The sequence below is a fragment of the Pinus tabuliformis genome, chromosome 4_2, assembly GCF_031772625.1.
Source record: "Pinus tabuliformis cultivar Carrire ecotype Pingquan chromosome 4_2, CPIR1, whole genome shotgun sequence".
Lineage (NCBI taxonomy): Eukaryota > Viridiplantae > Streptophyta > Pinopsida > Pinales > Pinaceae > Pinus > Pinus tabuliformis.
In genome coordinates, this window is record NC_142304.1 from 842,141,592 (window position 1) to 842,167,845 (window position 26,254).

Below are 26,254 nucleotides of genomic sequence, written 5' to 3' on the forward strand. Positions count from 1 at the left end.
GAGCTCACACTGTGTGAAAATATTAATCAATTAATTAGTTGTAGAGATAGGGACAATGTTGCATTGCAACTATTAATCTTGTTGGCTTATTGTTTTAATAGTTCAATAAAATTTAATGAATATTATATAGTATATATATTTTATATTTGTTAAACAATTTAATAATTAAAATAAGTTTTGTTTGTTTTTGTTTTATTTTTTCTTCTTATTTTTTTAGTTGGATGGAGTTAAATTTGGGCCAATTTGTCTTTTGTGAATCCAAAATTTTCCATTAATGCCAAATATTACATCTTCTCATAACATATCTCAAAAACGTATTGGCCTCACTCTTCCTAGATTTGTTGGCCAGTAGGTGCATACCTAGATATATATTAAACTTCTAAAATGACAATTATTTATATAAACTAATAGGAAAAAAGTGTCATTACGCCTGTAAAATTAAAAGACAACAAATGATCATTAGATATCATCATAATTTACCAAGATATGATGATATAGAGTTGAGCTAGGGGATGGTGAGGGTTTGAATTCACAATGGGCATGCCTTTCCATGTGAACCATCCTAGTTTCCAAACGGTCAAGCTGCTCCTAATGCACCATTCCCTCTCCATAGATTGATGAGGTTGTCATGCATCTCCCACAGGTTTCATTGAAATTTATTCATGAAGTCAGTTGTGTCATTGTGATCATCTTGCCGAGGCCGATTGACTTGGTCCAATGAGTTTCTCAACTATCAAAATATGCTCGCATTGTATTCCACAAAGGAGACATTTCCCACAAAGGGAAAGAACTGAGCGAATGGTGGGTCTACGGTTTCTCCATGTCCCTACTCGTGTTGTTGTTTCCACCACAAAAATCCCCTCACTTCCATTCCTTTATGCGCCCAACCTCGTTGAGGATGAATATTCATCACTCTCCCTTGAACTTCTTGTCTCATAAAGAAAAAGTCCATGTTGTGAAAACTAAGACTGCTAAGCATACAAGGATACTTCTTCTTCCTACAAGGGGTCACAAACATCCATGACCCCCAATGTAGATGCCACTTACCTGGGAAACCCACACAAGCCACCACAAATATTGCCCAAGCTTGCAACCAAACAAGTTCCAAATTGTTGCTACCCAACTCGACCCCAGTGGAGGAAACACCCACCAACCATCGAATCTGGTCGAAGAAAACTCAAATTGGAATATCCAGAAATCCAAGGATTTCAGAAGCACACAATCAACACACCACACAAGATCCCTCTTTTCATAGATACAACTAACCCATCTAAATCCAGAAGGAATAACACTCATACCACTCAAAATCCCAACGTAATGATTCCCCTCCTTCTAGAAAACCTCTAGACTTCCCCACTTCCCCAGAGCATACAGAAGAAGCAAGGTAAAATGCTCTTTTCCCAACCATGTCTCTACCCCAACACACCTAGCAACACTGGAACTTATAAGCATAAAAATGAATAGCAAAGAATGAACAACCAAACTGCAAACTTTATATTTGGTATGGATAACCCATAATAGTTTTGAGAATGAGTCCCAAGCACCTACCTCAGTGGTGTAGCCCAGTTGTTCCTCGAGACATATCCCACCAGACGACTCAATGCCATATTTATTTTTACCTTTGTTATGAAACTCTTGTACAATATGATTTTCAAGGCCAATTCCATTCAAGATTCCCCTTGTCATCCCTAGTCTAAGATAGGGAGCCTTCCCCTTGAAGCCCTCCTCACTATTCGACACACAATTTTGGGCCAATTTTTATTTAAATGGTAAAAGTAATTTATTTTCATGTGGTTTTCTTTATCAATCTTTTCGTATGAGATTTGAATTTGAACCTTATTCAAAACTAAAATTTCACACAAATCAACTCACTTACATTTGATGAGTTTAATATGTATTCACTAAATTTATTAAATTTTAAATTTTAAATTTTAATATTAGATTTCATTTTTATTTACTTATGTTTATAAAAAAATATTAAATTTTAATATATTTATAAAAATATAGTGTTTAAAACTAAGAGTATATATTTCATTTTCAAAACCTATAAATTTAAATAGGTGAAAATAGAGTATCTACACTTTAATAAATTTTAACAACCAAATAACTAACTACTACTACTACTACTACTACTACTACTACTAATAATAATAATTTAAAAAATTAATACTTATTATAAAATAAATATTAATTTTTTTTTCTCTTTATTTTGTGTAAAATCTTCTCATTGTAAAATTAAATTACAGACTATATTGAATTTTTTAGTAATGGTTACTAAAAAAACTCAACTTGATTATGCAAAAATCTTTGATTATGTTCATATGTACGAAATTGAAGTACTTCACTGGATTTGGTACTTATCTTGTTGAATATGTGTTGTATTTACTTTAGTGATTGTTGTGTCTATGTGAAATATTTCACTAGATAACTAACAAATATTTCCTTGCTCTCATGTGCCTCTCTTAGGATAGTATTATTACTTTCCTTCTAGAGACCCACTCTTGTCTCCCCTCTCGTGAAAATATCCTTTTACAAATTGCAATTGGTGTTTCACAACGTCAACTTACTTGTTGATTTCAAAGGTTATGTGCATACTCTCTTATGTTATTCATTGCAACCAAGGAAAACATTAGAGCTATAGTGGTCAGGTCGATACTCCGGATGGGGCTCCTTCTCCAAACTGTGTGAGGTCTAATTGGGACTTCACATCGGGGAGACTTGGCAAAATCCAGCGTCGTCAATGAGTTTGTTATTTAATATTTTGATTTGATCATAATTTCATTTATTTATAGAATAATTCAATATAAAAAAATATTCTAAAATAAAAAACTTGTGAAGAAAAAATATATTTCATCCATTTTTCTTTTTTTAATTGGAAACAATTAGAGGTGGGAGAAGATGAAGAACGATAAAAAATGAATTCCATCATTTGAATTGGTGGACCATCTATGGTTCTTGACTTGTGTTGTTTCGAAGTCTATCGAGATCTTTGTTCCTTTTGTTTTTTGTTTATAGCATATGGGTTACTTCCATTTTAAACAAATCATGATTTGCATCTCTAAATGTTATATTATTGCACTTATGCACTAAAATATGAAGGTTTTGCAAAAGCTTGTTGTGTGCCTCTCCGTTTTCTTCCTCCCCTATTTCTACACCCATTATATTCTCTTTGCAATTCATCAATCCATGAAGATGCCAATGCACTAATTTCAATAAATGAAGCCCTAGTTGATCCTAACTATCTGTTACATACCTCGACACTCTGATAACACCACCCATTACTCATGGAATGATGTCCATTGTGACCTCATGGGTTGAGTAGTGGTTCTACATCTCTCTTCAATGGGTATTTTAGGACCATTCCCCACTGAGTTTACAAATATTCTAGTACTTCATTTGCTCGACTTCCCCAATAATTCCCTTAATGGAAGCCTCCCCTCTAATATATCAAACTTGAAGAATCTAAAGGTGTTTGATGCCTCCTTTAATGTCCTCAATGAAAGACCTCCCTCCAACATATCACAATTGAGGAACATGGAGGTCCTCAACATCTATAACAACTCCTTGTCAGGGGCATTGCCACTGGATTTGGCCTATCTTGTGAACCTCAACCATCTTGGTCTTGGATATAATTACTTCTCACACAGTATTCTTAGAGACTACATGAAGCTAGAAAGTGTACAGTACCTTTCACTATGTGGAAATAATTTGGGTGGAAAAATACCTGGAGAGCTTCGAAAACTGGGGAATTTGAAAACACTTTATTTGGGGGGTTGGGAAACATTTTATTGCATGGGCTATTCATTCGATGGTGGGATTCCTCCTGAAAAATCAAATTTGAGAAATCTTGTACAACTCGAGGGAGTTGAGGGAGTTACATTTGTCCTATAACAGACTACATAGTAATGTTCCATCTTTCATTTAGGACTTGCCAAAATTGAGGAACCTAGAAGTCCTCAACAACCATAACAATTCTTTGTCTGAGGCATTGCAAATGGATTTAACCTATCTCATGAAGTTCAACTATCTTTGCCTCAGAAGAAAACAACTCTTAGGTAGCATTCCTGGTGAGTATGGGAAGCTAAACAAATTATAATCCCTTTTTATAGATCAAAATAGTTTAAGTGGAAAAACACCGAGAGAGCTTAGAAAATTGAGAAATTTGAGAACACTTTATTTGGCTGTAGCCTAACCAAACTGATTTTTTCCTTGAAAGCCATGATTATTCTGGCAAGATTTTGATAAAATTCAGCAGGGGATTTTGTAAATCTAGGTTACAACTATCAAACTTCAAGGTTTTGAGTGCCCAAGAGGTTTTTGATGGTTTTGAATCCATCTCCACCATAGAAAACATGATTAAAACATTTCTACTGCAAGATATTTTGAATTTTTTTTTCCCGAATTCTGGCTACTTTTGGCGGTCTGGACAATTCTTCCGCCTGAGTAGACACTTCCCTTTCTTTGTCGTTCAAATCATTCGATGGTGTGATTCTTCCTGAGATAGGAAATTTGAGCAACCTTGTTGATCAGAACTTAAACAGGAATGTAACAACTTATAGATATAATCATAAACATAGAGATGCAACAAAAAAACACTTCATTTCATTAATAGAAAAATATTGAACTATGCTTATAAACAGAATGGAAATAAGATAGATCAGGCAATGGTAGCTTATCTATGAGAAGATATGTGGCAGCTACATGGACATTAACTGAGTTACAGTGAGGCTCAATGGACTTTTTATTATTGAAAAATAAGGGAAAACCCTAAACAACCAAAACCCTAACCCGAGGAGATGTAACACCAAGAGCTTATGGGCCCCGTTGGGGTTAGTTGCGCAGCCAACTTCCCGGGGTCGTAACTTCGTCATATTATCTTTGTTTGACACGTATGATACCTTGTTGGAAAGATCTCTCCAAGGACTAGAATTGCTGATGTGATTCCCTTAACTATCATTAGAGGAATTTTGCCAAAAAAACATTGTTTAGGGCCTCAAAATGGCTATGGAAGTTCAGGACCCAAAAAATGCCAAAAATGGTAAATTATGCTACAATTAAGAAAACAAATGAAACTGAATGGGGGGTCTAAGTGGAATAGGTAGGTAGCCACCAATATCCACCTGGATCATTCCTGCCCCCTTAGGAAGCAATGGTCCCCATTGTGTGCAGAGCCTCCATGAGGTGAGGAAATTTCAGTTGAACCTGGTCCCTTGTGAACCACATGCCTTGGTGACGGAGTTGGCCTGGTTTGACAATTTGATATAGTTGTATCCTCTATTGTCGAGTGTTCTTAATCTGTGTGTCCATGATCTGATCAGTTGTGACCTATTCCATATAGTCGGGGTTGAGCTCTGTTGGTGTGAGTTGTTCTACAATGTCAGATGTTTCCAACAATGGTGGGAAGTATGGCCGAAGATGATCTACATTGAACACTGGGTGTAGACCAAGGAACGGTGGGATGCTGAGCTCGAAGGAAATGCCATCAACAACCTTGTTGATGGTGTATGGCCCATATCGGAGTGGGCGAAGCTTGCGTTGGGGTCCAACAAGGCGCTCGTTTTGCAAATGAAGCCAAAATTTGTTACCCACCTAGAACTTGTTCGACACTCGATGCTGATCATGGCGTTTCTTTTACTTAGTATTAGATCTGTAAAATATTTCATGGACCTATTGAAGGATGTGTTGAATGTTCTCAATGAAGTTGTTATCCCTTTCAGCTTCAGACTGTACGTGAGCCGAATCTACCTAAGTTGTTGCAAATGGTATGGCCACATCAATGGGGCATAATGGCTGCAATACTAGCCCTACCTGAAAGGGGTTGTGGCTTGTTGAGCTGTGGAGAGCTCTGTTGTAGATGTGTTTGACATAGAGGAGACTTCCATCCCATGTGCATGGATGCTTCGAGTTATACATGCACAGAATGTGTACGATCGTCATGTTGACAACCTCTGTTTGGCCATTTGTTTGGGAATGGAAAGTTGTGGACTTAGTGAGTTTTGTATCCAGCATCAAATAGAGACTTGACCAAAATGCACTCAGGAATCTACTGTCCTGATCTGAGATAATGGACTGTGGGATCCCAAAGTGTACCTACACTCGCTCAAAGAAGAGCTTAGCAGTAGCCTCTGTTGTGATATCGATATCAGCAAGAACAAATTTTCTGGTATGATTTCTAAGGAGATCAACAAATTTAGTGATTTGACATGCACTGATCTCAGCATAAATAGGTTAGTTGGCAATGTTCCCTCAGATAATGGATATCTGGGAAAAATTAAAATTATCAATTTTAGCAAAAACAACTTTCTAACACAATTTCTAGGGAAATTAGTAACTATATTTTGTTGACACACATTGATCTTTGTCAGGCCAGGGTAACTCCAGACTTGGCAGAAAAAACTGATTGATTGATTTCATTAGGTAACTATTGTTTATATATAGGAATGTGACTGATCAGTTCATCTACTTGATGACTGTTCACATTCCGGGTACACCCAACCGCTAAGGATTAGGTGTCAACAATTCCCCCCCTTAATCTGAAGGGATGTTGGTGAGTCCAAGCATCGTTCTGAATCTTTCAAGCTTTTCTCTTCCAAGCGCTTTGGTGAAGATGCCTGCAATTTGCTCATTTGTGGAACAATGACGGAGATGGATTGTTTTGGCCTCAACATGATGTCGGATCAGATGATATTTAGTATTGATGTGCTTAGTACGATCATGGAACTTTGGGTTCTTGGCCAACTTTATTGCAGAGGTGTTGTCAATCATGAGTGGAGTTGATTGTACTTGTTTTACCTGCAAATCTTCAAGAATTTTCCTGAGCCACAAAATTTCTTTCGTTGCTTCAGCTGCTGCCACGTATTCTGCTTCTGTTGTGGAATCTGCTGGAACTGATTGTTTGTGTGATCTCCAAGAGACAACTCCTGATCCAAGACTCATAGCATATCCTGAAGTAGATACTCCAGTTTCTTTGTCTCCATCGAAGTCTGAATCAGAGTATCCAATCAAGCTGAAGTCTTCCACCTGTGTATACTTGATTCCAAGGTCTTGAGTTCCCTTCAAGTACCTTATAACTCTTTTTGCAGCAGACCAATGTCCCTCACAAGGCTTTTGCATAAACCTGGAGAGGATTCCAACAACAAATGAAATGTCTGGTCTGGTAGTAGTGAGGTAGATGAGACTTCCTATAAGCTGTCTATACTTTGTTGCATCCTCAAATTCTTTTCCTTCAATAGATGTGAGCTTTAAGTTTTGTTCCATTGGAGTAGAAAGAGGATTGCACTCTGTCATCCCAAATCTGTTTAACAAATCTCCAATGTATTTCTTTTGAGAAAGAAATATGGATTTTGGATGTTGGGTTACTTCAATGCCAAGATAATAATGAACATAGCCCAAATCAGTCATTCCAAAACTTTCTTTATGGATGCAATATAGCTTTCATTGTTCCCTGTCATTAAAAGATCATCTACATATACCACAAGATATACAACTGTTTTGCCAACTTTCTTGACAAATAAAGTTGCATCATCAAGATCAAAATGATTGAAGTTGAGTTTCAGAAGATGCTCTGTTAGTTTTTCATACCAGGCTCGTGGTGCTTGTTTGAGGCCATACAAGGACTTCACAAGTTTGCATACTTTATGTTCATGTCCTTTCACAACAAATCCTTCAGGCTGGGACATAAAAACATTCTCTTTTAGATCTCCATTCAAGAATGCAGTTTTTACATCCAATTGATGGACTTTCCAACCGTTCTGAGCAGCTAGTGCAAAGAGTGTCCGGATGGTGGCCCATTTTGCTGTGGGGGAAAAAGTTTCCTCATAATCGACCCCTTCCTTCTGTGCAAAACCTTTTGCCACAAGCCTAGCTTTGTGCTTGTCAAGTGAGCCATCAGCTTTGTATTTGTTCTTGTAGACCCACTTGCAGCCAATTGGTTTGGTTCCAAATGGAGGATCAACCAGCTTCCAAGTGCCATTCTTTATGAGGGCATCATACTCCTTTTGCATCGCTTCTTTCCATTTATCATGAGAAGCAGCTTCTTTGAAGGAAGTTGGTTCAAAATCTGTAGAGAAGTTCAATTCACAATCATAAGTAACATCCATATCAACAGGTGAATTAGAGTCATCTACATCACCTCCATTTTGTCGGTTTGAATTTCTGGTTCCTGTTTTTCCAATTTCATCAGGATGAACACTTTCAAGTGTCTTTGTTAGCCACTTTGGGGGACCTTTCTGAGATGGTCCAGGCTGCTCTGTTGATTGAGTTGGGACTAAATCAAGATTGAGTCTCCCAATTCTATCAATTACATCACTTAAAGCATCATCCGTTGTTGGAGTTTCATGCAGGGGAGATTGTTCTTCAGAAGAAGATTCCACATGTTGTTCTAGTATAGGAATCCCCCCTTCAAGATGTGGAATCTGATTATCAAATTCTTGAAATGATTTTGTTTTTGCGAATCTATCCAAGCGATCAAGTTGCCGCTCAACAACATTGTCAGATTTGGATGATTCAAGAAAAATGACATCTCTAGATACAACAAACTTTTTATTTACTTCATCATAGAGGCGGTATGCTTTAGATGTGTTTGAATACCCCAGGAAGATACACTTATGACTTCTAGCACCAAGTTTGTTTCTATGTACCTTGGGTATTAAAGCATAACAGGTGGAACCAAAGATCCTGAGATGTTTTACCGAAGGAACATGTCCATACCACAATTCATAAGGAGTCTTGTTTCTTATAGCACTAGATGGACATCTATTCTTTATATATGCAGCACATAGAACATCATCAGCCCAAAACATTATCTTTACATTTTTGAAGAAAAGCATGGATCGTACCATATTCAAGATTGTTCTATTCATTCTTTCTGCTACACCATTCTGTTGGGGATTATAAGGTACAGTTGTTTGATGTTTGACTCCATGTTGGCGAAGATAGTTGTCAAATTAATTTGATGTATATTCTTTTCCATTATCAGTGCGAATAGACCCAATATGAGATTGTGCATCATTTTCAATCCATTTATGAAAATTCTTGAATGTTTGAAAAGCATCAGATTTGTTCTTCAATAAATAAACCCAACACATTCTGGTGTAATCATCAATAAATGTCATGATATATTTATTTCCATTTGCAGAAGGAATAGGCATTGGACCACATAAATTTGAATGAATGAGTTCAAGCTTCCTATGTGCTCTTGAATGTGAATCATGAAAAGACTGTTTGCTATGCTTTCCTAGAATGCAAGCATCACATTGCTTATGTTTTCTAGGAATTGTAGGCAAACCAGCAACACCATTTTTCTTCAATAAGCGGAGACTGTCATAGTTTAAATGACCAAATATAGCATGCCATAATAAACTTGATGGAAGTGTACCTTCTTCATGATGAGAAATATATGAGAAATGTTGTGCATGAGCAGAGGTTCCTTGCAGTTTGAGAAGCCTTTCTTCTTCTATTCCCCTCATGACAAGTGAGTGGTCAGAAGCTTTTCTTACCTCAAGCTTGCCATCAAACATATGAATGGAGTGACCTTGCTGGCGGATGTGGACCAAGGACAACAAGTTTCTCTTGAGCTGTGGGAGATATAGAACATGATCCAGAAGAAAGTCTGGAAGACCAGGTAGTTTAAGCCTGATTGTGCCAAGCCCTGATGGCTTGATTTTTGACTGATCTGCAAAGTATACTGCTCCATCAACATTGTCAGTGAAATCTTCAAAAAAATCTTTCCTATGAGTCATATGACAGGTTGCTCCTGAATCAAGCAACCAATCATTTTTCGAAGAAGCAAGTGAGGCATTAAACAAATCTTCATTTACTCCAATGTTACATTGTGCCTCAATATAGTGAGCGGATTCAGGTGCTTTACCTTTGTCTGTATCATCAGTTTTACCTTTCTGCTGGTTTCTTTTCTACTCAATTTTGTCCCATGGTAGCTTGCATGTAGAAGCATCATGTGATCCATTTTGTTTGCAGCGAATGCAATGCAGATCTGTTTTTTCTGCTTGAGAATGTCTGCCCCCTTTGCCTCTGAAGTATCTTCCTCTTCCTCTTCGTCCACCTCTTCCTCTTGTAGAATCATGAGCAGGATGCTTTTCTTTATGAGAAAGGCAAACAGTCTCTTCAGAAGATTCAGGGACTGTCTTCTTTCCAAAGGCTTTCTCTCTTTCAGCAAACTTTTTCACAAGAGAGTCAAAGGTTATATCTTTAAGATTTCCATTTGCTTGTAAAGACTCAAGATAATTGGAGTAAGTAGGATAGGGTGCCTTGAGAAAAGCAATAAGAGGGATATCCAACTCAACCTTAGTGGATTTGATATCATGCATTATGGATTTTACTTCAGATGCAAGAGCAAGAGGATCATTATTTTTTAGTTCAAGAGTGAAGAGTTTAATCATGAGCTGAACAACTTCAAGTGCAGAATGTGAGTCATAAAGTTCTTTCAGCTTTTGTAAAGCTTCAAAGGTAGTTGAATATGATGAAATATGGCGACTTACTTCTTCATTTACAGATGCTGCGATTAATGCATAGGCTTTGCTGTTCTTGTTTTCCCAAATGACGTGCTCTTTGTCTGATGTAGGCTGTACTGGGTCATTGTCTCCTTCTCTGACACACACTCCCTTCCACAACTCATTGTAGATGAGGGTGTGTTTTACCATCCGGGACCATTCAGGATAGTTCTCCTTGCCAGTGACAGCTATCCCTACCATAGAGATGATTGAATACATTCTGTAAAAAAATGCCTCTGCTGATAAAAAAACTTCTATTGATAAAAAAAAATTCTGCTGATATACAGTGAAGTAGTATTCAAAAAGGTAACAGATTTCAAATACTTTTATGTACTGTTTCTTCAAATCCCTTCAAGTATCCTCATATAATATATCCACCACATTCCATATCTACAACTATTCAAACAGCGTCCAAAAAACCATTCAAAACTTATTTAAATAGCGTCCAAAACTCAAACGCTGGTCAATGTAACCACAGTGCACACATATATACAGCGTTAGTGCACATATAAACCACGCATTAATTCAGCACCGCCACAGCAACAGGCATTAACTCAGCACCGCTATCTCAAATAAAAGGAACACCGCATACAGCTATTCAGGTCACTCTAAAATATCTATCAAAAAACTTTGCAATTAAAGCTAAGAGCTGGGAGTATACTGCTCCATCAAACAGTGTAATAATTCAATAACTATTTGAAAAGAAAATAAAGATTAAAAGAAAGCTGCATAGCGTATTTAGTTCGACCAATCATATACACAATTTTCACCATCGCAGATTACTTGATTGGGATTTTACATTCCAACGTTCCTTCTCCATACCAGTAATGGTGGGTCGCATCTAGATTGAATGAATGCTTCACGTGCAGGTTGCAATCACGATACCACTCCACACCACGTGGCCCATTTTATGTTGACATACATTTGACGATCAGGCTTGCTTTGAACTTGTGCCCCACGACTTTCACGCCGCCTCTTCGGCTCTGCGAAGTGGATCAAATGCTCCACAACTTTATGACGCAGCAAACCAACAGGGCTATCTACACAGAAATTTGTCTTGCAGGCGAGCTCTTGTTTCTAGGTTTCTCTTGTCTCATTCTAGTTCTTTGCCGCCTGCCCAGATGTTCAAGAGCATATTACAAGAATTTGCACTGAAGAACTCTTATCTATTGCCTGAAAGACTGCTTATGCAATACTTTGACTCACAGTATTACCATTCGGACATTCGCTTGGCTCTAGGCTCCACGACTTTCACGCCTAAAATCACAGGACAGATTCAATGAAGTTGCATCTTCATCGTCAGAAATCACCATGGATAGCCACGGTGGAGGCTGTGCGTTTTCCACCTCCAGAAAACGATCTGGCTCCTCTCCTTCGGAAAATGGACTGCAAGACTGGCAATCATTCCTTCAGAAAGTAGACAACGGATCTTTGGCATCGAAAGGTCAGTGGACAGATGCGTTAGTGGACAGAGCCCAGAGACGCTGGAACGATTTTGGATTCTGGGTGAATTCAAGGCAGCGCAGGTGTGGCAGAATGATAGAGCCGTTTGAGGACAGAGTGCTGGCAGAGGCAGAGGCGTTAACCAAAGGATGCAATTACACTAAAACAGGCAGGCAGAATATGGGATAGAGGAGTTACAAGGCAAGCCAAAAAAAAGGAACCTGGGACCTGTGCTCTGATACCATGTCAGGCCAGGGTAACTCCAGACTTGGTAGAAAAAACTGATTGATTGATTTCATTAGGGAACTATTGTTTATATACAGGAATGTGACTGATCAGTTCATCTACTTGATGACTGTTCACAATCCGGGTACACCCAACCGCTGAGGATTAGGTGTCAACAATCTTAGCCGAAACAAATTCAATGATCCCATCCCAGTGGAAATAACCAGGATGAGGAATATCTACTCTCTAAACCTATCAATAAACTAGTTTTCTAGTAAAGTTCCCTTAGATATTGGGAGTCAGAGCAACATTGAAATTATCGATTTCAGATTAAAACATGCTTTCTCATATCATTCCTAGGGAAATTGGTTACGTTATTTGTCTGATAAAAATTGATTTTAGTGGGAACAAATTCAGTAGTCCCATCCCATCACCAAAATTCTCACCCTCTAATATCTAAACCTATTGAGAAATCATTTCAATGGGAGCATTTCCATAGATTTTATGAAAATGACGAACGTGATCTTCGCAGATTTTAAGAAAATGAAAAACTTGATCTCCGCAGAGTTGGATCTGGTTGAGGTAATTTTTTTGTTTTTTAATTTGAATTAATAATTGAGAATGAAGTGTTGTGAAGATAGGGAGGATGACTACTTTGAGAAGAAGTAGAGAAAAAATTCTCTAAAGGAGGAGAGGTGAGAAGGTGAAGGTGTAGTAGGCTTACAACTTTGAAGTTGAGGAGTAGATGTGCTCTAAAGGAAAGGAGAAGAGGTTCTATAGTAGAGAATCAGGAGAAGAACAACTTCCAACAAGCAGAGTTTGGGTAGAAGTTGTCAAAGATGGTAATTCCACAGTGAGTGTGGGTATAATTTCCCAGAGAAAGAGGTAGAAAAAGAGGCCAAGTAGGAGAACTCGGTACTATAGCAAGTCACAAACTTGTTATGAGAGGAAGAAAGCTTGTTGCAATCCACAACAAGTGGAAAATAAGTGTTCACAGAAGAAAAGAAATGGCTATTGATATTTATGTTCATGGTTCAGAGAAAAGAAATCACAATCAATCAAAGAAAAATGCCAAAGAAACTGGCATAAGGAGGATGAGAGATAAAGAGTTTGAAAGGGAGATGATTTAGTTAAAGGAAGAATTCAATCATTTGAGACATATTGCGAGACCAGGGATATGTCTAGATGATGAAGAAAAAGAAGGTAAGATGGCCTTCACTATAGAGGAAATCGAAAGAGAGGATGTGTGCTAGGATGAAAGAAGAATTTAGAATAGATGAGTACCAGATGGAAGTTTATTGTGAACTTGAACAAGGAACGATCCTTGGAGAGGATGAAAGTGATAGAGATGATGAAGAGAGATCATTTGAGGCCAGCAAGTCTTTTATTTTTCACTGATGATTGGTGTGCGAATGCATAAAGTTTTGCATATGATGTTCATAACATTAGTTTTGTTATTACAAGAAGAAAGAACAACCATGAGCATTGTTGCAGAGACAAACGGGAAGGAAAAATTGTCTTGTAAAGGAAAACAAGATGGAGATTGTATACAATGGATGAATGCAATAATGAACGAAGAACCTAAGGTGGAGAAATTTTTATTCTTATATGAGATGTATGAGATAGAGACATTTACTTTTTGTAACAAAAGTGATGAGGATGGTGAATATTTGGAGGAAAAAGTTGTTGTAGTGGAGAGGAACTTGATGAATGGTTGTTTCCAACAATGTATAAGGAAGAGACATTGGAGGCATCTACAGAGACCATAAAGTCTCATAGTTTTAAAAAATAATATATGTTTTGTGTTTGTAGGAGATGAGTAATGCAAGGATAGAAATGCTTATGAATATATCAGTTCTGAGAAGGAAATATCATTGAAAGGATACATAGATACAATCAATGAAATTTGTCAAGAGGATGAGGACATATAAGAAATGATATGCTGGTACAGAGAAGTACAAGGAATTTTGGAGGAGGCTATGCAAGATAACAAAAGAGTAAGCATGGGATTGGTAAAAAAGAAAGGTGTTGCAGAAGAATGGAGAAAAACTGTAGATGAAACCTTGCACAAAGGGATAAGTTGTTTGTGGAAAATTTGTAATTTTAACAAAATACAAGATATGGACTTGTTGGAATAGGCGAACAACTTGAAGTTTCAACCCCAAAGCATGAAAAAGAGGACTTATAGCATTTATAAACAACAACAAAAGAATTTGGAAAAGATAAAAGTTGTACGAATTCCTTGTGGGAGTCAACAATCAATAAATTATAGAAACAACATTCAACAAGAATACAACAAGGATTAGAAGAACATGTACCAAACATAGGACAAGATGGACATAGATATTGGTGAATTATGGATGCTAATGAGGAAAAACTCCAGGAAACAGAAAAGGTGCAGTAGATAGAGGAAGATAGGCCATCAAAGGTGCAACAAACTGAAGCACTTTGCATTAAGAAAATCAGTGGGCAACTGCAACATAAAGTATGGAACCCAGGAAGGAAAAAAGAGACAAAAGTAGCATAAAAAAATAGTTGGTCTATTGCAAGTCAAATTTTGGGATCCAGGAGGATTACATCAGCTTATGAAAGCACATGGTTAGGAGACCATGAATATTTTGAACCTTGGGAGTATGATGCAGGATCATCTTACCTCTAAGACAAAATGTATTTATAATAGACTTATGGATTTTCTTTTACCAAGGGAGTTGGTTCTCTAAGATTGATTTCATTCTTTATTTTAAAGTATAAACCTATGTTTTTATGAGAGTTCTATGAATGTGAGGAATATTGTAATGAAATATTCTCATTAAGAGAGATTTAGAGAATAGTGTGTGAGTTTGAGAGAATATTGGGTTAGTTAGAATATGGAGAGATACAACAACCCTAAATCAGAGGGTCTGGGTGAGGCTTTTGTGGATCTAGGAGGAATTCTTGGATATGAAACCAAAAGTGGTTTCAATCCCTTTTTGTATAAAATATTTTATGTAATAAGAGTAGAGAGAATAGAGTAGAGAAGCTTGAAAGAAGACAAGCGATATGCTTGTAAAGGCCAAGAATGGGCTTATTGTAAACCAGGTCAAGAGGGTCTTTTAAACATCCATGTATATATATATATATATATATATATATATATATATATATATATATATTATGTGAATTAAACATCAAGTGGATTCTATCTGGAGGGCTTTGTTCCTTAATCGTATTTGGTTTCATTTTTATGAGTGGACGTATGTGGGTATGAGAACTGATATAGCAGTGTTAAAGCCTTAGAGAGAGAGGGCTTATGAAGCTTTGACTTAAATTTAAGGAGGGATAGAAGCATTCTTTTCACATAGAATCGCATTGAACTGTGTCAAAAGTTTAGGAGGATAGCCTTACCTATATGCGAAAGGCATATAACAATGTTTTCATAGAGAAGACTTGAAGGATGAATCTAATCAAAGAGACACAGGGAAGTGTGGAGAGAATCCAAGAAGGATTAAGACTAGCCAAAGTGGTGTAGTGGATATGTATAGAGAAGTATTGAAGACTTAAGCCCATCAGAGTGGCATGACTGAAGCATGAAGAAAGAAATAAGATACACGAGTCAACTTAAAGAGAATTGTAGGATATAGAAATGAAGAGGAAATTCCTTGTTAAAGAGTTGCAAAGGAGTAAGAGGGTCATTGGTCAAGTATAGAGGGACATTATAGCGCAAAGGAGAGAATATTTTCAAAAGGGACTTGGTCACAAAACAGAGCTAGAGGACGAAAATAGAACTGGAAGAATTCTTGTCCATAGAAAGATATGGAAGCCACATGGAAGGCTTTAGCTAGTTTGGACAAAAAGGACAATCTTGGAGAATACCAGTGAGCTGATCTCGGAAGCTCAAAAGATAGGAATCACTTAATTCATTTAAAATTAGTGTTGGGCTCTAGGATCTGTCAATTGACATTGTCAGGATACAATAATAAAAAAAGTAGGGAGACAAAATTCGAGAGTGCTTGGTTGGGATCTCGGAATTCGGGGATCTCGTAACTTATTTTTAATAAGACCCCAGATTGGAAGCCGAGATCATTAAGTGTCGGAGATAGGAATATCTTTATCACCTGGATCCATTAGTCGAAAAGAGGCTATCTCGAAAGCATTGGATCTTAAAAGTTGAGAAGGAGATGATTTGAGATTTAGAACCCATTTCAAAAGCAAAGCCTTCAAAGGAAGTTCTTCCGAGATTGTACGTGGCAACACATTTGTTGAGGCAACACCCACAAAGCATGTTGGAGGTGATTTGTAGTGTTAAATAGAAAGGCAAAATCTTGTAAGTCTCAGAACTTTTAATGAAGTGCATTTTGAAGACTGTTTGAGATATAAAAGTCCCGAGCTCCCAAGACTACGAGGAAATTGATGTTCTAAGGTCACTAAAGGCTGCGAAATTGAGATCCGAGAGGCACCAATAGTATTCTGAGGGATGAACTTCCCTTCGGAGGCTATTCAAATTTAATGAAAGGCTTGGGATGATAAGAGGAATTTAGCGTCGATAGGAGGAAAATTAAGGGCCGAGACTGTAAATGAATTGAGCTTGCACCCCGGTGACTATATAAGGCTTAGAGCTTGAACCAGTGGTTTTAAAGGAGGGTTGTATACCCTTGGAGTGCCACCACTTGTACGAGAAAGGGATTTATCTCCCTACAGGGCGAAGGAAACAACTTTTAGACATGGCAGAGTATTAAGATCATGGGTTAGAGTGAACTTGACCTCGGATACGGGTTTGGGTTTGCATCAAACTTCCCCTTTGCTCTCACACAATATCCTATCATTTTATCACATAGAATAATTATGCGTAGCCACAATACAATTCCCTCATATAAACTGAGGGTTTCCTTCTAGGGAAAAATCCCCTAAATTAACATAACTTCTATCATTTTCTACCTAATGAACGACCCAAATTGACTATGAAATTAAAATATTTTACAAGGCAATTGTTTTATCTAAATTTTGCTTTAGGGGTGCTTCCCTGAAACACTCACGTAAGGGTTGCCGCTACCCCTTCCCCCCCCCCCACCCAACAGCACTAGTGGGGGGACAAGCCCCCCCCATTTGGGACTAGATCCAACCATGATTGAATAAAAAAAAACCTCTAAATCAAGAAGATAATTAGGCTCCACACCCAACGTGATCTCTGGTTCAGAGAGCGACGTTGAGGCACAAACCCTAGCTTACCAACCACCTCATTGGTCATAAAATATTTACTTATTGTCATAATTTCAAAAAACTAAACTTTTCTTATTGAACTGACTTTGAAATATATGAATTGAAAGATAATATTTTAAATAGTTAGATGTTAAATTTTCACTAGATTTAAATTCTCAATAAAATATTTCTCCTCCATTCACATGTATATTTAAAATTATTTAATATATATTTTTTAATACTGGCCATAGCTATATAAATTAAATGGTTGGTAATATTAATAGACATCAATTCATAATAAACATCAAAATACTTGCTCCATAATACATTTTACTAGTTAAAATTATATATCTATATCTATATCTATATAAACTTATTTTAAATTATTATTATTATTCAGTGAAAATATCTTTATTTTAAAATTATTTTAATGAGAAATTTATATAAACATGTTGTTTCTCGTAGATGGTTTTTATGATTTGTTATTTTATTAAGAGATGTTTTAGTAAAAATCACATAAGAGACTTACTTTTAGGCGACGTGTTTTGAACCAACTAGTGTGGTTAATCTCCAGGACAGGATAAGGAAACGGATCTTGGCATCAAATCAAATAGATGAAGAATTTTTTTTACTAGGCATTAGAATATAATGACTAGTTTTGATTGAAGAATTATTGTAATTTATATTTTTATTTATTTAATTCGTAGCTCACTTAGATTAGCGAAGGACCCTATGGACTCTAAATTTGGGAAAGGTGTTTATTTCATCCCATGCTCCTGTGGGACTCTGTACATTGGTGAAACTGGTCGCTCAATAAATCAAAGAATTCATGAACACGCAGCCGACACCAAACATAGAAGGTCTTGCTCCTCCACTTTGGTAGAACACGCGGAAAAGACAAAACATACATTTGCATTGAAGAAGCCAGGGTCATTACAAGGGTTGATCATTTTCATCACCGTAAGTTTAGAGAGGCCATGGAAATTGAAAGGAGGCCTAACAATCTGAATAGATATGATGGTTGGGTTATTAGCAGGTGTTGGAGCCTTGCATTGTCTCCTTAAGTGTTTAGAATTGATTGTTAACTCTATTATTAATTTTATTTTTATTTTCTCTTATTGCCTCTATTTATTTTGTTTATTATTATTCTTGTTATTTATATATTTATTAATTTTATTGTTTGAAATTTTAGGATTAACGTTTTTAGTTATTTCAATTAAGTTTTTTTTTTTTTGTTTGTTAAGCTTGGTAGATCCTCCTTTTCATTAATTCATAAAGCAAATTTACACCACTTAGATTGGCTAGGTGGCCTCAACTTGCCCAGTGGGAAACCAAGTCTGTTGACCACCTATCCCCACTGTATGCCATCTAGTAACAAAATATTTTTCAGTCTTTCTATCCAAGCTATATAAGTCTCAGATTCATGTTGATACTCTAGAGATATACATACACATATATTTGCATAAGGAAATGTAAAAGCTATCCACATATATAAATAAAATCAATAACAAATATTTTATAGTCATGTTGTTCAACATAAGCTGATTCTAGAGGTGCTGGGTCTTTGGCATTCGTCCTCTGCAGCTTGGTTTTGTCCAAGATACAAGGTAGGTGCCTCTCAATTCTGTCAAGTCGAACATCCTATTTGTGCAGTTGAAACTGCACCTTTCGGCATTCCTGTTTGTAATTCGGCATGCCTTGGACAGTGACAACCATGCCCGCAAAAATATTCTCCATAGCCTTACTCAACATGCTTTTCATCAACCAGTATAGGTAGAGGGTCTTCTTGAATTGAGTGATTCTGTCCCTTGTGCTTCTAGGATTCGGGACAACGGTTCTCCAATCCTCCATTTTCGTGTTCGTCTCACTTTCCTATTTCACTTCTTCTTCCCACTCCTCTAACATTTTGCAAATTCCCTCATTAGTGCCTTCGTGATAGGTCTCTGCTGCCTCACTTATTAACCTTTCCACAGACTTCCTACCTCTACGGACCTCAGACATGCCCGGATCCATGTCCCTCCTGGTCTCTTGGGCCCTCCTTCCATGACCACGGGTTTTCATAGGACGAGCCATGATTTCGCTAGCCCAACCCTGTTCATTGCAGCAAAACATTAACCATTGACAATTTAACATAATATAACATTAGCCTTGCACACAGGTGGTAACATTACAACGCACCAACCCGTCTTCTTCATCCCCTCCCCTATCGGTTGTAATATCTAGCCCTTCGTAGTCATGGGTCAATTCCCTGGAAGGGTCTAACCCACTACGAGCCCTAGTGGTTACCCTTCAACTCATACCCCTCCTCTTGGCCTCAATTAGGTTTGCTTTTGCTCCCTGGTTCCTGGTTGGTAAGTGCTGCCACTTTTCATCACTCAGCTAATCGAGGCAAGCATACCCAACCCAGTCATCCACCCATTCCTAAGCCCCATGACACCACCATCGCCAATCTTCCTACCATAGCTAGTGTCGCTCCCTTGCCAGACTTCCTACCCATAATTATCGACCTTCTCCCTCATGCAAAGGTTTCTACCTATCTCCCTGTGACTACACATGCACCTAAAGCAAGGACTGTCACTCAGATTGCAGGTGGACTGACAGACTCTACCCCCTGAGCCTATCTCTCTAGCTTTAGCAACATGACTCCTAGGAATTGCTGTTAGGTCCCTATACTACAAGTGTAACCCCTTTATTGTTATTAGTGCAACCCCGTTTTTATATTGTTTTTCCCATGTAGTCCCCATATTGTTATTATTATGCCCCATAGAAGCCCACTATTGTTATTGTTGTTCCCTTACAATATTATTGTTAGGTCGACTTTGATTATATTATGACCCCTTAAACTCCTATATATAGAAAGGAGGTCTTGTCATTTGTATCATCCAAGAATTGCTCATTTGTGTAATGTAAATGAGGTTTCCCCCTTGAAGAGGATAATTTTTAAGTTGTTGATATATATTTTCTATCTTTTTGTGATCTGGTTTCATAACATTTGGTATGAGAGCTTTTGATTCTAGGGTTTCGCTGCTCCAAACAGGATCCTGAATTATATCCCAAACAAGTGACCTTGGGAAAACCAACATAACTCTCTCTCTGAGTATCAAAATGTAATTTCTTAAGAAGTTACAGAAAGAGGATGGACTTTAGTTTTCTGTGCAACTTTTTCAGGTCCGAAGGTTGAAGCAATGACACATGCTACTTTGTACAAGTCCGTTCTACTGAAAAAGTGTATAATTAGGTCATCTTGTGAGATTGGGCATAACTCTTCCTTGGAGAATCCAATTTCAATCAGACTGATGACATTGGAAAGAGGACGTGGAGGACTACTGCAGGTCACAATTTCAAACCTTGAAGATCTGAAATTTTAGAGATATAACAGATTCAAGATCGAGATGCTAAAATCAAGAAAAATCAATATGAGGAAGTTTTATGGCAAGGATCCGGTAAATTGGATACTACAGATGGAGCAATGTTTCGATCTACATGATGTACAACTGTTACAAAAGGTACATATTACATCTTTATATTGTATAGAGAGATTTGTTGTCGTAAACCACTTGTCACCTGGTCAATTTTCACGGAGGAAATGATAGCACATTATGAGGATACAAAGAGCAACACCTTCTTTAGCCAATTGATAAATCTAAAACAAAATGGTTCAATGCCAGAGCACATTGAGGACATCCAAAAATTGAATATAAGGGTAAATGATATTCCAGAGAAGCAAATGATTGATGTCTTCATAGGGAATTTAAAGGATAACATTCAACATGAGGTTTGTCTTTGGGAACCTGATTCATTGGAGAAGGCATTCAGGTTGGAAAGAAAAATTGAAAGAGGAATTACGGAAACAAGGAATCCTACCACTCACAACTATAAATATGGAATTTTTTTTTCTCCTAGCCTTCCACAACCTACAAGGTTTGCATTGTTACAGGGAAAAGTGTCTATATAGAACTGCTCTATCCCACTAAGGTGTGGTAGCTGCCTTAGAAACAAACAAAGTAAAGTCTACTTTCGTTTTCTTTTATGAGAGATAGATGAAAGAAGAATAAGGAGACCAGCCTCTGTCTTGCGCTTGACTCCTTGTTCAGTTCTTCTCTCTTCTGATAGTCTTTCACTACTTGCCTTCTCGTATACCCAGCTTCACAGAGTACCTGTAGGATCAAGGCAACATAAAAATATACAAGAACATGGATCTATTATCATAAACAATCTAGGGTCAGATGTAGATTAACCATACAAATGCATAAAACATAGATTACACAAGAGTATGGAAGAAAACAAGAATAGCTTTATTGATAATCAAGAAAAAGCCAAGAGAGTTACAACCAGCTGTTCCGACCCAGCATCATCCTCTTGGCAAGAAATCCCTCTTTCACCTCATACAAAGCTTAGATCACCCAACACACACTGATGTTGCCTCAAGAAACTAACAACAATTCCTTACAAGATGCAAAATTCTAGCCTCTGGATCTCTAGGATGAGGGATCCATATATAGATATCTGTAAGGGGGATGAGTCAGCTTGTGTTTTGATTAGTGTCCTCCCTCTGATAGTTCTTGTTTCCACTTGGAGATTGATGATCTCTTACTCATCCTTGGTCGAATTCAGAGAGGCAAGTGTCACAGGAGAAAGTTCTAGAAGATTCCATGTTTTTCCACCTTGTAGAATGACACTGCCATTTGTCTCTTCCCGCTCATCGCACCCCATAGAAGGGATTTTTGAAATGAAACACACCTACTGAGTGTACTTAGGTGAGATGCATCGCACCCTGGCCATGGAGCAAGTGCAATGATCCTATTTTGACCAATTCTGAGTGGTTTTTCATGGAGAACGTCTGGGAGAAGCTGTAATCAGTTGACCTTGTTCCTTTAGGGGTTGGAACAACACTTTTAGGGACTTAGGAGCCCTTAGTTTATGGATATTATATGCCTGGGGTTGCAGGGCCCAAAAATATCTATAACAGTTGCCCCCTAAAGCATGAGGTCGTTAATTCTTTTTAGATGTCGGGTGAAATGCTTTATAATGAGGATCCAAAGTTCTTTCAAGGCGAGAGGAGACCTGTAATAAGACACAGTACAATACGTTATCTTCATAATATTTTTCATGATCTAGCTGAGGCGGGCATTCCCATGCTCAGCTTTATAAATTCATTTTCATGTACATAGGATAGACAATCGTCTGAGTGTAGACTGACGATTCTGGTAGAGTCATCATCCCTTTGACCAGGTGATTATCTGTGCGGCAATGATGTACATTTGATGTATTTATTTTCCTGAATATATATCGCAGCCTGGATGGATGAAACTAGATCCGGGGTCTTCAATCTCGTTCGATCTTCACTCAAAGTACAAGTCGATCCATGTGAGAGATGTTTTGGAGTCGAACATGGAAAGACATCGCCTGATTACCAGCCAATGATGTAAGTTGTTAACAGGCACGAGAGGAATCACCGATAATGATGATGACCCTCAAGGTACTACAGTACAATTCACGTGGTGTGAATAAAGGACTTGACATCGAACACCACGTAAAATATTTTGGTAGAAGGCCATTGATGTAAACCTTTCGTCGGAAGTGAGAAACTTGCCATTGAGGCATGCAAGCTTCAAAGTACTGAAGGGGTGTTCCTAGATCGACTTCTTGGATAATGAGCTGATGTCGACAAGAAGTGATCCATCACAGGAGGGCCTTAATGAATCCCACATCAATGACACGGAACGGAGCAAATTATTTTAATGAAGGTGAAAATGGTCTGGTGATATAAGGTTCAGGGTGGTGGTCATGAAATAATGGAGTGTAAATGTATTGCAGTGGGTGAGACACAGGTGAACTCTTTGAATGACTTCTCTTGAACATATTGGTGACACTGACATGATGAATTGGTAGCATTAACCCCAAATGTGGATGGTGTGATGTGACCATGGTGATGTGATCGGTGAATGAAACAACCCAACCCGACATGGACGCGGAGTGAAAGTGTCATGTTCAAGAGCGACTTGCTACCAACAAAGTTTCTTCAAGTTTCCTTCCCAAATTTTCCCCAGTCATTGCTGACCAGTACCTCTTTATTTTTGTCAAGCTTGAGGAGGATAACATATGCTTGTTCTATAATTTTCCCTTCGGGCAAACCCATCGCTATGTTTTAACGAGCCTAGCGATAGTGAAACTCGTTCTTGTCTGCCACGGACAAGTTTGTCGCTATTATGTTTTTTAACGAGTTTAACGACAAAGATAACTCGGTCCTTTTCAATTTTAGAGAGTCTGAAAAGGAACGTAAAGGAAACTCCAAAATCCCTTTTTCGTCATCTAATCCCTTAAGTCCGAAAAAGTATAAAACAATACAGAAGGGATGAATTTTCGATACTTTTAACGAGCCGAACAAAACAAGCGCTCGATCTTTTTGTGTAATAATCCCTCAAGTCCAAAAAGACTAAAATCTAAAGGAGGGATAGCACTTCCGACCGTTTTAACGAGCTGGAGAGGCCAATGGCTCGGCAATCTTTTCATATTTTACGAGTCAGTTGAAAAGAGCTTAAAGAAGACTCGTCTTTTGAGGAACGAGTGATAAAATGGGTAGCAGCTGATTCTAGGTAAGGTTTGGAATTTTCCAATCACGGCAGTGTTACAAGGATGGCTAACATGATCACTCTTTGCAGCTGTTCCTCAAAATGGGTAAACAATCAAATGGAGGTGAATGATCAGCCAATATAAAAGTGGAGGTGATGGTGCAAACACGACCAAGGCTTTAAAGGCTGAAGTCTTGCATTCACGATGGTTATTTACCGGAAATTGGTTCATTTTTTAATGAGCTTAAACTCTGGAGGAACATGTGCTCATTTCTTATGTTTATTTTTTAACGAGCATGAAGTCCGCGTTAAAACTGCTCGAACAATGGTCGTTTTTTTATTTTACCATAAATAGCTTTGTTCTTTCAAAGATCGTACTGCATGTTCAATTGCTTCATCAAACTAGTTAGAAATGAACAATATATGTTTAGAAAATGAGTTAGGACACTAATATTTTACTCGAAATACGTAAAAGTAATTTAAAAGGGTTTTTTACCTCTCATTTTACCATTTCATTTGAACTTTGGCTTGTTGGAGCTTTGGAGGTGCTTTCCCCCTTGATTTTCATCAGCTGATTCCGGGAGATCCTATGGACGATTTTCGGCGCCGTCTGGACCAGGTAGGAGCTAAACCTTAGCTCTTTCATTTCATCCTTTCCATTTTGCATTTTGTGCCTGTTTTCTGGTTTTTCTGAGCCCCTGGGGTTTGAAAAACATGCCCTGGCTCCAGCGCACCCTTCATGTATCGAAAGGTGCGCTGGATGTCAGTCAGTACACTAGCCAACTGACATTCAACGCACCCAGAACACCACTGTGGGTGCGATGAGCGCAAGGGAGAAACTCTATGCACAGTTTTTAATGGAAATTTTTCTCTGTTTCTCACCAAATTAGGATCTAACTCTTCTCTTGTTTGTTTTCAGAGATTCATTGGAGCAAGATGACCATTACATGGTGAGAACGTGAGCACGAAGAAGATGATATGCTTGCCTTACATGATCCAGTCACCATGAATGCATTACAAAACTGTGGCCTTTTGAAGTTTTTCCGCGTCTCTAGCATGAGACAACAAATCAACTTGCTGCAGTATTTGCTCGATGCTTGGGATCCTACCAGCCAGGTGTTCCATATTAGAGGCAAATCCATCCCCTTAACTGTAGTGGACATCTATTTTTTGACCGACTTATCGAGGCGGGGTGCCCCCATCTCCTTATCAGGTTCAGCCCATGGAGGTGAATCCGTGAGAGATTATGTTCACAGGTATTGCAGAGAGGGATCTCAGCCGAGTAAAGACGGCAAGATCATTATCCGAGATGTCATTGACAGGTCTTTGAGGACCACTCTGTTCACTTTTGGTAGGATGTCTGGTGGCGCGACTCTTCATGTGGCTAACCGATCTTATATGCAGTATGCCCTAGAATGTCTTGAACTGAAGGTGTTCAACTGGTGTGACACAGTACTCCTTGTGATGAAAGAATAGTTGACCAAGGTGAAAAGCGGGAGGTTGAAGAACTTTGGATATGGTTCCGTTTTGACTGCCTTTGCCTTGGAAAAGATACCACTGATGCAGCCGTAGTATATTGCACTTGGTTTACCTCTACCGACTGAACCACGTATGCAGAGATGGGTTGACCATATGTCTAGGCATGCTGGTCAGTCTCAGATTTCCTTTTCTGATACCTTCTTCGGGTGGTTTGATCGTCAGGAGATGGTTTATTCCAAGTATCCATATGTTGGTATGGACTTCCGGGGTGACCCAGATTTGGTACTGCTGGCTGGCGAACAGTGGGGTGCCATTGGTAAATTCCTTGACCATGTTCCTGTTTATTGTTTCTCTTTTATAATGTCCTTGTGCTTAATTTTATCAAGACTAATCATAACTCATGTGTTCGTGCAGATGTTGGTCCCGTTCGGCCAGTAGTACGCCTGAGAGTACCAGCTGCCACTCCTGCAAGAGAGGCTGTTGGAAGGGCCATCCTTCGCGACCTTGATGTGGCCGAGACTCTTTCAGCATTACAGGATCAGGTCGAGGGCCTCACTCTTGGTATTCCAGATGTGAGGACTGATGAGCTGCCTTTGAGGTTGCAGCGACATACTACTGGTGTTCCAAGTCGATGGACTAGGCTTCTACGCATGATTGCGCAGGCGGTGACTTGTTATCACGAGCATCATTATACTAGGGTGCCCCCTAGCATTTTTAGTTTTGGGTCATTTGACCGATTTTGTCTTGGTTACAGAACATTATGTGTAAACCATAAATAGTTATATATATTTTTGATTTTCGGAGTTTTATTCTGGTTAAGTGCTATGATCCAAATGCAAATATTGATGAAAT